We start from the raw sequence: 14,935 nt of genomic DNA, 5'->3' as shown, positions 1-14,935 counted from the left end.
AAGGGAGGTTAGAGAAGGCCTCTTGGGGAAAATGTGATTTTAGTAGGGCTTTGGGGAGAGTGGTGGTGTATAGGATATGAAGGAGGACGGAGATCCAAGCCAAAGAGAGGATAGATGCATATGAGTGTAACAAGTGCTTGCGATGGGACATTAAAAGTAAAAAGTACAGTCCTTGCCCTCAAGGAATTTACAAATCTAAAATTCTGACAACTTCTCCAGTGTTCTGCCTTTCCTACTCCATTCCTGATTCAAAAAACAATAAATACCTTCATCCACATCAAGACTGTAGCATCCAGATGATGAAAGCCAATCATCATGGCTGTTAACAAGGAGATTTTATTAGATACAACCCCATCAATTGCACTGAAAAACCTGTCAGCCAGGGACAGCTTAGGCCAACCTTCCCGATAACAGACTTCCTACCACCCTTAAGTCACATGATTGGCTACGACACTTAGAAGGAATTGTCTGAAACATGATCTGAAGCCCACTCTCAAGGAACCCTTTGCCCCGACCATCTCTTCTGTCTGGAACTCCCTCCCCATACATATCTGACAGACCAGCACTCTAGCCTTCTTCAAAGCCCTCTGAAAATTGTATCTTCTCGAGCAAGCCTTCCTCGATAAAGGTATCATTCCCCCTGACCCTAGATCCACCCATCCACCCCCAGCCATGTCCCATTTGTGCACGTAGCCCCTCCTCCCCTGCAAGCACTTTAATATCACCCTTTCCCCCCAGAACACTTATGTACATGTTATATTTGGTTGCTTCCCTTACTTGGAGTTTATTTAAATGTCTGTCTCCCCTGCTAGACGACACTCCTTGGGGGCAGGGATTGTATCTACCAACTGTATTGAACTCTCATGATGGGCAGGGAATGTGTCATATTATTATGTGGTACTTTCCCACATGCGTAGTATAATGCTTTGCACAATAAATACCACTGAATGAATGACTGAATGAACTTTCCTAAGAGCTTGGTATGCAAAATAGGCACTTGGTAAATACCATTGATACTACTGATGGATTAACTGATGGACTGATTTTTCAGGTCAAAACAGGTCTAAATAGATATAAATTGATGTCATTACCAGAGGGAATCTGGCTAAACCTGTTGTTATTTCACTCTTAAAAATGGATCATTTAGATTAAATAGATGTTTGTGATTTTTTTTTTAGCTCAACTTTACTAATTTCAAATAACTGAAGTCTCTTTGATCAAACTAACTGAAACAAGGTCAGTTTGGGCCCCAAAGGAATATGAACTTTTCTACAGTGGCCCCATCACTTCCGTTGTTTGTACAAGCAGGGCAGACAGAGAAAAGGTTTTAAGGACAGAAATGAAAGTGAACAGAAGGATTGAGCAGGTCAGTTTATGGGCCACCCTCTGGAGAGGAATTGCTCTTCTTGAACAACCATTTGGCAAGAAGGCAGAGCAATCAAACAATCAATCAGTTGTACTTATTGAGCTCTTACTGTGTTCAGAGCACTGTACTAAACTCTTGGGAGAATGCAATGTAGCTGAGTTGATAGATATGTTCCCTGCCAAATCGAGCTTAGAATCTAGAGTGAGTCCAGGGCAGTGCTGGAAGTGAGCTGGAACTAGCAGGAACTTTGGTCCAGTATATGACATCAACAGACAACCTCTCAGGTTTGGTGGTGGTAGTAGCCAAGCACTCTGCTTAACACTGGGGTATGTCAAACACAGTCCCTGTCCCGATTGAGGTTCACAGTTTATGTAGAAGGGAGAGTGGGTATTGAATCCCCACTATGTCTTGTCTTATGCCGTCGAATTGCCTTCGACCCATAGAGGTGCATTGGACACATCTCTCACAGAATGCCCCACTTCCATCTGAAATCATTCTGGTAGTGTAGCCATAGAGTTTTCTTGGTAAAAATATGGAAGCAGTCTACCACTGCTTCCACGAAGTAAACTTGAGTCTTTGACCTTGATTCTCTCCCATGCTACTGCTGCCCAGCACAGGTAAGTTTTGGTTTGTAGCAGATTACCTTCTACTCGCTAGCCACTGGCCAAGCCAAGTATGGAATGGATATGCATCTGACTCTCCCTCCTGTAGTCAAGACTGGTAGGGTACTGGGAATTCCCCTGGGGTGATCCTGAGAGCGGGAATCCCCACTATACAGATGAGGAAACTGAGGCATAGAGAGAGTTAAGTGACTTGCCCAAGGTCACACAGCAAGAAAGTGGTGCCTGAGTAATCTACTGATTTTTTTTCACTGCCTCTTATGGAGAACTGTTGATTGGAATTTGGCAGCTGACTTTGCTTTTGTTAGGGCATCAGTCAAGATTCTCATTCCACAGGGGCTTATAAATGTAATATACATATTCATTGAGATTTGAAGATGGCACTCTTGATAAAGGGACTTGATCCATGTGTGCATGTGTGGCTGACAAGATCTATGTCTGACTGGCAGCCCCTTTCATGACCCACCATCACTCTCCCCACATTCAAAGCTTTATTAAAATCATAACTCCTCCAAGAAGCCTTCCTCAACTAAGCCCTCATCTCCCCTCCTCCCTCTCTCTTCTGGGTCACCTATGCACTGGGATACGTTGTACCCTTTTAGCACTTGATATTCACCCTGCCTTCAGCCCCACAGTACTTATGTACATAGCTGTAATTTTGTTTTAACATCTCACCTGTCCTCTAGGCTATAAGCTCCTTGTGGACAGGGAACATGTCTACCAATTCTGTTGTACTCTCCCAAGTGCTTAGAACAGTCTTCTGCATACAGTAAACTCTCAGTGAATACCACTGATTGACTGTGTTAACAAAGTGTTCCTTCCAGAGTGAAGGGCCAAGAACCAGCTCAAAGGAATTGATTGTAGTGAAAGTGGCTTAATGCAGTGCACAAGCTCTCTTCCTTGCCAGTTGTGTTTTTGTGATATTTACCAAGCACTTACTATGTGCCAGGCACTGCACTATGCACTGGGATAGATATAAGCTAATCAGGTTGGACACGGTCCCTGTCCTATATGATGATGATGGTATTTGGGTACCATTTGGTACATGGGGCTCACAGTCTTAATCTCCATTTTACAGATGAGGTAACTGAGGGGGCAGAGAAGTGAAGTGACTTCCCCAAGTACACACAGCAGGCAAGTGACCCAGCTGGGATTAGAACTCTGGTCCTTCTGACTTCCATGCCTGTGCTCTTTCCTCTAGGCCACACTGCTTGGAACCCACTGAGACATGAAGGGCAACAAGTGCAGAGGAGATCTGGGTGTAGCCCATAGTGAAGAGCACACAAAGCCTTTTTGCATGCCATCCACATTTACAGCCGAAGGGTCTACAGAAAATGTCACTGCTATGAGGTAGTGCAATAATGCAAGGGGTGGTCACCTTGGTAGCCACCCAAGTTAACTATTTTTCAGAATCCATGGTTGGCTTGTCCACCTCATGGCATGCCACAGTTGGTTTTTCAGTCAGGAACCTTCCCTACTAGTAATGTAGTCCCAGCAGGCACTCTCTGGCAGAGCTGGGACTGAAACCCCAACCTCTTGATTCCCAGAGCCAGGCTTATTCTACTAGAGAAGCAGGGTGGCCTAGTGGATTGAGCCCAGGCCTAGGTTCTCAACACAGTTCTGCCACTTGTCTGCTGTGTGACCTTGGGAAAGTCACTTCATTTCTCTGTGCCTCAGTCACCTCATCAATAAAATGAGAATTAACACTGTGAGCCCCATGTGGGACGGGGATTGTGTTCAACCTAATTAACTTGTATCTACCCCAGCACTTTGCACAGTGCCTTGTGCATAGTAAGTGCTTCACAAATGCCACTAAAAAAAAAAACTGGAACAAATAGCAGAGCTTCCTTCTGGCAGGGTATGCAGAAAAATATAATCCATGGAGCTCTGTTGCTCTGGCTATCTTGCACTACTTTAGAATCTGCACTTTGGTGTCAAAATCATCTCCAAGCTTCTGCTCTAAGGGAGTCATCCTATTTCCATATTATTATCATTGTTATCAATAATTGTGATATTTGTTAAATGCTTTCCATGTTTAAACACTGGAGTAGACAAGATAAGCAGGGAGCCACAGTCCCTGTTCCACATGGGTCTCACAGCCTAAAGGAGAGGGAGAACATATGCGCCTATTTTACAGCTAAGGAAACTGAGGCACAGGGAAGTTAAAGTGACTTGCCCATGGTCACACAGCAGGCCACACTAACAGCTACCTACTGTAATGCTTCATTAGTGGAGGTTCTGCTTCATTTTTTCTATCTATCTTCCCTGTCTGCAGTCTCCTTATTTGAGGTTCTCTAATAGCAGCTGCTCGGGTATCTTGGTGGTGCTCATTCCCCTCATATGTACCATCCAGCAACAGTGAATTGCCCTAAGCATTGTTCCTTGCTAGCGGACAAACTGTGTTCCCCATAGTTTGAATCTGATCTTGCAATTTGATGCCACCTACATGTGGCCTGACGTTGATGTTGACTGAACTAAAATTTGGATATAACACCGGTGATGAATCCAGATCCCACAGCCAAATGGATAATTTTCTTAACATTGGACAATGTGGAGTACTGATGATGCCTTTTTGATTGTTTGATACAAGGAGCTCTTTGATCTCAAAGTCATTTTCATTAGCTTCTCCTAGTGTTCTTTTCAGGCAGCATCTGTAGTCTTAGTGGTTGTCTTGTGGACAGTAAACCTCAATAAGGATGGTTTTGGCAAAGGAACAGAAAAGATCACAGGCTAGAGGAGGGAGATGTTGACTAATCAGATGCCTTATTAAGTAATTATTTTTCATGCTATTCTTGTAGTCTCTTATGAACTTTAGAGATGACTACTAGGGTTTTTCTGGTATGTACTTTCCTCCTCCTGCTGGGAAATACTAGTGCTGGAACTATTTCACAAAGCTCTGTATATCATTTAAATCAGTAGATCATGATTCCGTTATTGATGTGAAGTCAAGCTTTCATTCTTATCTATTTATCTAATAGCTATCACTACAGTACCTGAGCTCTTACCTATTCCTGATGCTGACAGATTGCTCCCCAAACAATATTTTTTATAGCATCCATGAAAGAGAGGCAAGATGAGAGGCAAAATTCAAGAAAAATAGGCCACTTCAAATCCGTCCCATGCTTCCATAGGCTGATAAGCTGACAGTCAAGAATGTCTACTTAAAATCAGCAGATTTTTGTATCTTGGTGTGATCTGGGCTTTATAAATGTCCTTGGTATTTCATTATGTCCCCTATCAGTTCTGACAACCTAAACAGAACTTGATCTGGACAGGTTATTTTTTAAATGAATGATCCTTATATCCTGTGAGACTTTTCTCCACTCTTCCTGAAATAGGTTTTCAACATCTGGCAGAACCAGTTGTAGCTGCCAGCACGCTTTTTTTTTAAATTGAATAATCAAACCAGGTGCCAGAGAGGTAAATCTGCAACTGTATAATTTTCAATCCCTGATTTTGATTTCCTCCTTCATGAATTGCCTGAAAATAAATGTCAGTTATGAAACTTGAAGTCTTCCAGCCCATTGATTCACAAGGAGAAGCATCCTTATCAACTCGTAGTGTAACACAAAGAGGGAAAAAAAACCTTAATATTTAGTGTACTTGAAATTTTGTTTTATAGTGAAATGACTCTGGACTGTGTCTAGAATAGTTTGCATAGGCAGACAAAGTAAGAAAAATGCATCTAGAAGACCAGTGTGTCCTTTAGAAGGCCATGAGTTAGCATCTCTGGGCCTTCAAGTTTCTAAAGTGTCTGTGAACCCTGGAACTATCACAAAAGACAGATAGAACTTCTCCAGCAACTCCGTCCATGTCATCTGTGAGCTTGGCTCAGCATGAAAAGCTAAGGAAGGATCACCAACAATCTTGGGCTGCCTTCTGATCACTAGCACTGAGACAAGGCTCATGGGGCTGCACTGAGCATCTGTGAGAAGAGCAGCATGGCCTAGTGGAAAAGGCCCAGGCCTGGGAATCAGAGGACCTGAGTTCTAATCTAGTTTCCACCATTTGTCTGCTGCGTTACCTTGAGTAAGTCACCTAACTTGTTTGTGCCTTGGTTACCTCAGCGGCCAAATGGGAATTAAGAGATTGTGAGCCCCACAAGGAATATGGACTGAGTCCAACCTGATTAGCTTGTATCTACCCTAGTACTTAGTACAGTGTCTGGCACATAGTAAGCGTTTAACAAATACCATTACTAAAACAAAAAAAGGGAGAGAGAGAGAGAAAAGTCATACTGAGGTTTTAAGATTTTCCAACTGTCCTGAAGTTGGAAACTTCCCAAGGCTGCTCCTGGGACATGGCCTTTGGCAATTTATAAATAGGACATCTCACTGCATGACACACAACACCAGGATACTAACATGTCTCCTTTGAGGTTGGTCTACAACTCTTCTTTTTCAGCATTCTCCAAAGCCTAATGGTAGAGGAGTCAACGTGTTTCTTCTGGGCAGTGCTTTCCTGTTTTCATTCTTTTCTTTAAAAATTGTCTTTTTCAATAATGATTCCTCTGGGAAATTGTCACTCTCCTCCCCACCCACATCTTGAGGCCAGAGATGAAAAATCTGAAAATTCAAGCCCCTTGAGAGAAGCCCTCCATCCTTCAGTGCTCTGGGCTGTTCAGGCTAATCAGCCGTGCACTCTGACATATTCTGCACTGATCATTTATCACAGTCATATATGATTTATTTACTCCTTACTCTCTGTAAACCCCCAGTCTGCCTTTAGGATAATGTGCCCATTCTGTTAGGGTGCTATAAATTAATATATTCGCTTGACTTTAAACCTACCATGCTTGCGGATGGGGCTTCTTTTGATTAAAAAAAAAAAAAGGAATTACTTCTGAACTCCCACCTCACACTGAGCCGTGAATACTTTGAATAGTTCTCAAAATCCCATGAAGCCTTCACACTGACTCTGTGGCAGGAATTTAAAGTGAGGCACTGAAATCTGGTGAGCAAAGCACTTCTCATCCCATGGATAAACAGTGCCCAGAGACTTGATCTGAAGTGTTTAATAAAGGCCCAGGCAGCAAAATTCGAATTGGTTCTCTTTTGTGGGAAGACTCTAATAGCTGAGAATCAGGCAAATGGAACTTTCAGTTCCTTATGCCAGTTAAAAAGGACAAGAGATTTTCAGAAGGTATTGACTTAATAAACTTTTCCCAAAGTACAGACGGTGTCCCCTCTCCTCTAATTTCAGGGAAATGTGCTAGAACCAATTGGTTGCCTTTAGCAAGGGCTTTTGAACTGTAGTTAGTGACTTGTGGCATATGACAAAGCCATTAAGGAAGAGGCCAGTCCTGCCCCAGGATATAGACATATGTACCCAAATGGAGAGTGGGAATTGATAAAGGGAAGAATTTGGGATTCTTCTATTGCTGTGCAGTAAATGAAAACAAACTTGTAAATCAACTGGTTCCTTAGCAAAGGTCCCTGATGGACTGCAAGACAATGGGGCAAATAATAATAGTACTTGTTAAGTGCTTACTATGTACCAAGCACTGTTCTAAGCACTGGGGATGAAACAAATTAATAATAATTGTGGTATTTGTTGCATTTGTTAAGTGCTTACTATGTACCAGGCACTGTACTAAGCACTGGGATGGATTCAAAGCAAATCTGGTTGGATAAAGCCCCTGTCCCACTCAGGGCTCACAGTCCCAGTCCCCATTTTACAGATGAGGTAACTGAGGCCCAGAAAAGCAAAGTGACTTGTCCAAGGTTACCCAGCAGACAAGTGGCAAAGCCGGGATTAAAACCCATGACCTTCTGACAACTAGGCCTGTGCTCTATCCACTATACCATGCTGCTTCTCAGTCGATTTGTACACAGTCACTGTCCCACATGGGGCTCACAGTCTGAGTAGGAGGGAGTAAGATTTAATCCACATTTTACAAATGAGGTAACAGGCACAGAACAGTGAAGTGACTTGCCCAAAATCACACAGCAGGCAAGTGGCAGAGTCAGGATTAGAATCCAGATCCTCTGAGTGCCAGGCCCATGCTCTTTCCACCAGGTCATGCTGCTTCACAAAGTCACAAATGGCAGAAACAAGCTGTAGTTGGATCCGCAGGACAATTGACATGAGGCCAGCATCAAATGAACTCTTGGTGGCCCAGAGTGGACTCGCCCATATCCTGCCTCTGGCATGCAATGCCTCCTCATATCTGACAGACAATCCATCTCCCTCCATTCAAGGCCTTACTGAAGGCACATATCCTCTGAGGCCTTCCCTAAGGCCTCTTTTCTTTTTCTTCCACTCCTTTCTGCATCGCACTTAGTTGTTCCCTTAATTCATCCCTCCTCCAGGCCCCACTGCGCTTATGTACTTACCTATAATTGTATTTATATGAATCTCTGCCTCCCTGTCTAAAATGTGAGCTCACTGTGGGCAGGAAATGTGCCTGTTATATTTTTTTTATTGTACTCTCCCAAGCACTTAGTACAGTGCTCTGCACACAGTAATCATTCAATAAATATGACTGACTGACTGAAAGTTGCCCCTTGTTGATGGAGCAGAAGAGCCAAAGAGTTCCAGCATTCCTGGGATCAAGGGACAGAGAGGCAAGGAAATGGAGAAACCCAATTAGAGTTCCCAGGTGCTTAATTATAATAATTATGGTATTTGTTAAGCACTTGCTATGTGCTGAGCACTGTTCTAAGTGCTGGGGTTGATGCATGGTAATCCCATGAGGGGTTCACAGTCTTAATCCCCATTTTACAGATGAGGTAACAGAGGCACAGAGAAGTTAAGTGGCTTTCCCAGGGTCATGCAGCAGGCAAGTGGCAGAGCTGAGATTAGAACCCACATCCTCTGCCTCCCAAGCCCACACTCTTTCCACTGAGCCAAGCTGTACTTCCCTGATTATGTTAAAGGATACTGAGTGCTGTCTGAGACATGACATTCAAGTTTTTGCTTATGATGCAGGTGCCCAAGGAATTGATGAGGATGTAGACAACCAAAAATCACATTCCCCAGTCTGTGGGAAATTCAGAGTGATGAAGGAAATCACCAGAGTTATGCTTTAATCTTTCTAGTAACCCTCCAGACGTGAATCTTTCCCCATCGCCCTCTCTGGACTCTTAGCTTATTTTGGGCAGGGAACGTATCTGCCGTCTCTGCTATGCTGTACTCTCCCAAGCACTTAGTGTTCTGCACACAGAAAGTGCTCAGTAAATACAACTGATTGATTCATTGATCAGAAGCATCATCTTTGTTTTACAGTGAAGGAAACTTATGACCTGATCAACTGAAATGTCAGAAGAGCATCGCCCTTGAAATAGGAGAAGCATCATTTCTTAGTGGATAGAGCACAGGCCTGTGAGTCAGAAGGTCATGGGTTCTAATCCTGGAACTGCCACTTGTCTGCTGTGAGAGCTAGGGCAAGTCACTTCACTTTCCTGGGCCTTAGTTACCTCATCTGTAAAATGGGGATGAAGGCTGAGTCTCCATGTGGGACAGGGACTGTGTCCAACCTGATTAACTTGTGTCTACATCAGTGTTTAGAACAGTGCTTGGCACATAGTAAGCTCTTAGCAACTACTATATTATTATTATTAAATAGACAACACCAGTTATGAACCAAATGAATAGACCTAAGTGTGGTTGGAAGAGATGTGAGTTTGTCATTTGAGAGGTTACGATGTACTTTTCTTGAGTTGTCTTCTTTACCACCATAAAGTGAGGGACTTCTAGTCTGTAAGTTCCTTGCAGACAGGGAACATTTCTACCAACTCTGAGGCATTTAGTACACAGTTAGCACTCAATAAATATGACTGATTAATTGTGGAATATTGGAATTCCCATCCTCCCTGAATGGTTGGTTTGGATGTGGTTTGAGGTTGCATGAATGTATGAAGTGCAGTCTCATTTTATACCAAACAGTCCCTCAGTAAGAATGTCAGCTGAGGTTTGGTGACAGAGTTGCTCCTCTCTTTCCTGAGCTAAAGGAGTTCAGCATCCTACTTTGTACTTCAAGGATGGACAGGATATCCACATGAGAACATTCCCCACCCTGTGTGGATTACTTTTCATTCATCAACCCATAGAGAATTTCAGAACTCCAAAAATGCCCCTGATTCTGTATTCAGAGAAAGGAGGTAGTGCAAACCTACTAGCATTCTATCCTGGACCGTTTAGTTTTGGAGACGTCAGAAGCATATTGCAGATATGAAACTTTAAAACTTTGGGCTTTGACAATTCGTCAAAAGTATTGCGTTCAAAAATACCCCCATGGCCTTAGCCCAGGCAGTCAGAATCAATTGTCAACTGTATAAATCTCAAAATCCAAAGGACTGATTAGTGAATATTTCCATACTTCGTTGAGAAGGAAAACATATCTGTCTTTCTAAGGAACATTATTATGCAAATAGAAGCAATGGGTCATTGCACTGAAGTACAGTGTTTGCTTTTGTTAAATTATGTTGAAGAATTGACTCATTCCCTGAAGATATAAGGGTAGCTGAGTCTTGAAAGCATATTATAGGTGACAGGAACACCGCATTGCAACTATAAAATGGTTAGATGGATTTTGTTTGCAAAATCTCATCTAGCTTGTTCATTTCCTTATTTAAATGTCTGTCTCCTCCATTAGATTGCAAGTTTCTTGAGGGAAGTATTTCTGTCTGCTTACCCAATTGTACTCTCTCAAGTGCTTAGTGCAGTGCACTGCATACATTAAACACTGGATAAGTACCACCAATGGATTTATTGCTTCCTTACTTTTAGAGGAGGCCTTAGTTCTGCTGCTTTGGTCATTCACATAAAAAAGATTTTAATAATAGAGATTACACAATAATGACAGGGATCCCTTTGTTTGTTATCCAGAAAGGTATTGTGTTCTGCCTTGTCTAGTATCTAGAGAAAGAAAAATGTTAAATGTTTGGGGTTTGGCCACTAGCTACATGAACAGGCCAGTTGGAATCTCCCTGTAGCTCCTGATCTATCCAGTCATGTAACATTGGGCTTCCAGCCTGAGTAATGATAATTATGGTATTTTTAAAGTGCTTACTATGTACTAGGCACTATACTAGCACTGGGGTAGATACCAGCAAATTGGGTTGGATGCAGTCCCTGTCCCATGTGGGGCTCACAGTCTCAATCCCCATTTTACAGATGAGGTAACTGAAGCACAGAGAAGTAAAGTGACTTGCTGAAGGTCACACAGCGAATAGGTGGCAGAGCCGGCACTAGAACACAGGACCCATGCTCTATCCACTGTGGTATACTGCATGTGGGAAGTAGTTTAGGAAGCTGGCACACAGGATTGCCATTCTAGAGTGTGAACAGAAACACTCAACTCACTAACCTTGAAAAAAGTTCAATTCAGTGATGAGTGTCAGCAGACATTTGAATCCCTTTTCTCTCCAGAGTCAACTGCCGCTAATGCTTTACCTGGTTTACAGCACTTTTTACTTTTCAACTTTTAAGAGGTCCTTCATGCCACTTTTCTAAAAAGATTCTGGCTTTTTTCTCCCTCTTAGAATGAATGATTGGTCCCAAAGATCCTGAAATAATTCCTCCATCTCCCCAGCACACCCAGAGCCCAGTACCACATTTTGACTGCCGATTGGTTCTCTCTAGGGAAATTTCACTGCTATGCAACTAAAGTATTAATTCATTTCCCCCTTGCTTGGCTCTTTATCAAAATACCCTCGAAGATTTAATGATGAAATCCTTCTTCACCATCTTAGGTTTGTTTATCTCTTAGTCCCCGGATAGTTGTCAATCTGTACAGCCAGATAAGTCCCCTAAATCTTGGTGAAATAACTCATTGTCCCTTAGCAGTTTCACCCTGAAAGGAGAAGGGATTAAGCATCTTGGTCTCTGAGGGGGACAGACTTGGAGAGGGAGGTGACAGCCAGTGGAGAAGAGGGGAGACTTTCTGTCCTTTAGTTGTAAAGCTCAAGTTGCTTTCATGGGGTTTCTCTTACCAAATTACTTCCCTGGCAAAAATTATTGGAAAAATCTGAGAAACCATTTGACCTTTATAAAGGGAGCAGGGGAAACTGTGCTTCCCTCTCCCAGCTTCCCATTCCCACCCATCTATGTCTAAGTTTTCATCCTCAAGGGGTAGACACCTCTAGGAATCTATCTAACCATGGACCCCTTTCCCACATCCTCCCCCTGGCCTGAAACAACTCCCCCTTCCGTATTACACGAGACCACCACTCTCTCCACCTTCAAAGCTTTATTAAAGTCATATCTCCTCCAAGAGGCATTCCCCAATTAAGCCCTGATTTTTCCATCTCACTCACCCTTCTGCATCATCTGTGCACTTTGTATTTGTGACTTTTGGACATTTATAATTCACCCTATCCCCAATCTCACATCACTTATGTTGTATTATGCTGTGGAATCGTGTCCGACCCATAGCTATGTCAAGGATACATTTCTCCCAGAATGCCTCACCTCCATCTGCAATAGTTCTGGTAGTGTGTCCACAGACTTTTCTTGGTAAAAATATGGAAGCGATTTACCATTGCCTCCTTCTGCGCATTAAACCTGAGTCTCCTCCCTCGACTCTCCTATGCTGCTGCTGCCCAACACAGGTGAGTTTTGACTTGAAGCAGATTGCTTTCCACCTGCTAGCCACTGCCCAAGCTAGGAGTGGATTGGATTTGCTTCTACTTGACTCTCCCTCCCATAGTCGAGACTGGTAGAGGACTGGAAGCTCTCCAAATGTGATCCTCAGAGGCATCAATCAATCAATCGTATTTATTGAGCACTTACTGTGTGCAGAGCACTGTACTAAGCGCTTGGGAAGTACAGGTCGGCAACACATAAAGACAGTCCCTACCCAACAGTGGGCTCACAGTCTAGAAGGGGGAGACAGAACAAAACCAAACATACTAACAAAATAAAATAAATAGAATAGATATGTACATGTGAGATAAATAAATAGAGTAATAAATATGTACAAACATATATACATATATACAGGTGCTGTGGGAAAGGGAAGGAGGTAAGATGGGGGGATGGAGAGGGGGATGAGGGGGAGAGGAAGGAAGGGGCTCAGTCTGGGAAGGCCTCCTGGAGGAGGTGAGCTCTCAGTAGGGCCTTGAAGGGAGGAAGAGAGCTAGCTTGGCGGATGGGCAGAGGGAGGGAGGCCCAGGGGATGACCTGGGCCGGGGGTCGATGGCGTGACAGGCGAGAACGAGGCACACTGAGGAGATTAGCAGCAGAGGAGCAGAGGGTGTGGGGTGGGCTGTAGACGGAGAGAAGGGAGGTGAGGTAGGAGGGGGGCAAGGTGATGGAGAGCCTTGAAACCGAGGGTGAGGAGTTTCTGCCTGATGCACATCACTTATGTACATACCTGTAAATTATATGTTACAAATTACTTTTTTACTTATATTAATTCTGTCTGCCCTTCTAAAATGTAACCTCATTATGAGCAGGGAACATGTCCGCTAATTCAGTTGTACTCTTCCAAGTGCTTAGTAAAGTGCTCCACACATAATAAGCACTCAATAAATATAGTTGAATGCTTTATTGATGGTGGAGATTGAATTTCCAGCATTTGGACAATGAATTGCCCTTCCTAGGTCATGTGACCTCCTAACCAGACTATGTTCCTCCACATGTCTGCTGGATTGGCCTTACTGCTTTTTGGGGCCGAGAATGAGAGACCCCATCACTTTTCAATTCCTAGCAAACAGTGAGTCTGATGTAAATAGCATCTGATTATTTGTTGGCAACTCCACTGTAAGTTGATATACTTCCATAATAATTCAACATTATTACATGTCAAATATAATTTATGGTTTAATACAATTCCAGTTTTATAACTGCATTATTGCTATATATTTACATCTGGAAAAAAAATAAATCACTATGAAATTTTCCACTTTAAGAGACTTCATATGTGATTAAGTGCCGCATCATCTAGCATTGTTTTCTCCAGGACAGAAATGGGGAGGAGAAAAATGGGAATCAAGTATTTCTGGGGGAAATATAAAGGGAACTGTCAAGGGTTTTGCTGAGCATTTTAAAAATATGAGTGATTTGTTTTGGATTTTTTGTTGTTGTTCTTGTTTTGGGGTTTTTTGACTAATAGTCTATCATACCTTAATAGTCAACTTATTTTCAAATGGTAAACGCAAGCAACACCTCTCAGAGTTGCACCTGGAGAGTTTCTAGTACTCTACCAGTTTCGATTACAGGAGGGAGAATCAAGCAGAGGCATATGCATTCCATTCCTAGCTTGGGAAGTGGCAAGTGAGTGGAAGACAATCTGCTGCAAGTCACAACTCACCTGTGCTGGGCAGTAACGGCATGGGAGAGAGTCAAGGGTGGAGACTCCAGTTTACTGTGTGGAAGAAGGCAACACTTCTGTATTTTACCAAGAAAACTCTATGGATACGCTGCCAGAGTGACTGCAGATGGATGTGGGGCATTCTGGGAGAGACATGTCCATAGCGTCACTTTGGGTCAGACACGACTCGACAGCATAAGATGACAACAACAAACACAAGAATAATTTGTCCCAGGGGATGGTGTAATGTTGGGTATTTAGATCTGCACTCTGGTTGCCTGTTGGCGTCCCTGTCCATTAACTTATCCTTTTCGGCAAGGAGGAGGACTCATGGGTTTGGAAGTTTTACTGTGTTGTGAGTTCAAAGATTCTCACTTACCTAAGCCAATCAGTTGTCCCTCACTCCCTCATCTTCATTCTGTCAGGTCTCTCTGGCATTGGTAAAGTTCTCATCTGTGTGACATGCATTAGGTCATATTGCCATAGTATTTACTAAGTGCTTAGTACAGTATTCTGCACACAGTAAATACTCAGTAAATTCCATTGATTGATTGAATGGTGGATTACCTTAGAAACTAAGCTAAAGAATGAAAGACCAGAGGCAAAAGAGAAAACAGCATCAGCCACTGCAAACATTAAGCATGACAAGACAACAAGGACTGGTCTTTTTGTGTGCTCAGTGTGGCTGGGATT

At 42.9% G+C, this 14,935-nt stretch overlaps 1 non-coding gene across 1 annotated transcript; it reads left to right on the top strand.

The window, feature by feature from the left end:
- Positions 1-14,094: 14,094 nt before the first annotated feature.
- Positions 14,095-14,232, top strand: LOC119942969. Its single transcript, XR_005455460.1, has one exon. It is a non-coding gene; the product is annotated as a small nucleolar RNA SNORA7 (small nucleolar RNA).
- The last annotated feature ends 703 nt before the right edge of the window (positions 14,233-14,935 follow it).

This window comes from Tachyglossus aculeatus, chromosome 21, assembly GCF_015852505.1.
Source record: "Tachyglossus aculeatus isolate mTacAcu1 chromosome 21, mTacAcu1.pri, whole genome shotgun sequence".
NCBI classification, from domain to species: Eukaryota; Metazoa; Chordata; class Mammalia; order Monotremata; family Tachyglossidae; genus Tachyglossus; species Tachyglossus aculeatus.
The sequence above is the reverse complement of the archived record's forward strand: the minus strand, read 5'-3'. Positions and strand labels throughout refer to the sequence as shown.